Source organism: Pundamilia nyererei, unplaced genomic scaffold, assembly GCF_000239375.1.
Source record: "Pundamilia nyererei isolate P.nyererei 1_Seehausen unplaced genomic scaffold, PunNye1.0 scaffold00335, whole genome shotgun sequence".
Taxonomy (NCBI): Eukaryota; Metazoa; Chordata; class Actinopteri; order Cichliformes; family Cichlidae; genus Pundamilia; species Pundamilia nyererei.
The window spans coordinates 179,616-181,319 of NW_005187736.1; positions in this window are offsets into that span (position 1 = coordinate 179,616).

Sequence of the window (1,704 nt, forward strand, 5' to 3'; positions counted from 1 at the left end):
ATAACCGGGCGTCATAAAGATACTCTATTTAACATATAATTCCTTTGGAAAATTTGTTGTCTACAGGCCATTTACCAGTATAAGCAAATATATTAGGCATTTATAAACCATACAGAAACATCACCAATCACTTTTTGGCAGACAATTACTTTGGGACACAACATCAGACCCTTCTGTATCTCCACTAAAGTGATGGCAATTAATGCCCAAAATATTCTGACATTTATGTTTGGTCGATTATTTCTTTGTTGTAAAAATGTTAAACCGTTGGAATGCCGGTTTATATCCCTTTAAATTGTGTGTGGGTTGCACTCGTGAAAAAAATCAAATCAAATGAAAGAATCAAACTAAATCAATAAATTGTTAAATTGCCAAATATTTCCTGTTTCTTCAGACTTCAATCATCCAATCCAACAAACGACACCAAAGGGTCAATAGCAGAATAAGCTGTTTGGCATTGGCAGAGAAGATTTGGTAGGTTTTCCATGGGTGCAACCCACATACTGAACTCTACTGCTCAAGCCACAAATGATCTAAGGAGCTTGGAAAGAAAAGCAACCGGACTTCTTTCAGCTTCTTAAAGACAAAAGTTAAAGAAGTCCGGTCGCTTTTCTTCCCAAGTTCCTTAGATTACCATGACTTGGATGACTGAGAACCTTCACAAATACAAATACATTTCCTTACACATAAATAGACTTTCCAATGGTAGAAGAATTGTTACAAAAAAGAAATAATCAACCAAACAAATTTCTTTACTTTTTCTGCCTTGTTTATCTCATATAGAGTGTTTATTTTTACGTGCACCTAGGATTTCTGGCCAACAAGGCACAACTGCTGATATTTTTAAAAAGGGATTTTTATGTCACATGATCTCCTCAAGCTGTTACATGTACTTTGAGATGGCTGCGATTAAAAGTACACAAACGTAACCCTTGTACGGTATTTTAATTTGGAATCCACCTTTTTTTTTTTTTTAACTACCTTGACCTGGATGAAAGAGAACCCACACAGACACAGACTAATTTCTCAACTTCTCATGATAATCACAACCTGAAACTGGTTGCGGTAGATGGCCATACCTGCCTGACCCTGGTTCTGCCAAAGCTTCTTCCTGTTAAAAAGGGACTTTTTCCTTCCCACTGTCACCAAACGCTTGCTCAAAGGGGATCACGTGATTGAAATAATCCAGAGGAAAATGCCAACAGAGTCTTTACCTTACAATATAAAGCACCTTACGGTGAATTTTGCTGGGATTTGTCATATAAATAAAACTGAATTGAATGTTGAACTCCTTTGCCTCAATTCAAATCAACTGTATTTATATATATAGCACCAAATCACAACAAGCATTGCTTCAAGGAGCTTTGTATTACAAGGTCAAGACCACACAAGAATGCTCAGGTCACTCTCTACAAAGCCAACACTGTTGTTTCTTGCTCACTGGTTAAATAATCAAACTTGTGCTCTTCATCATTCCTGTCGAAACTAATAATATTTAAATTAATAATGATTGTGGATGACAGTGGGTTTGGTTGTGCACTGTGAATATTTTGAAAAATCAAATTTAAATAATCTGAAAAATTGTAATAACAATTATCCCAGGTTATTATTTGATACTGTTAATAGCACTGTTTCTCCTCCACCCTGTTCTAATGAGGATGATTCTCAGTGCCCTGAATCATTTATGTCTTTTTCTCTAATTAC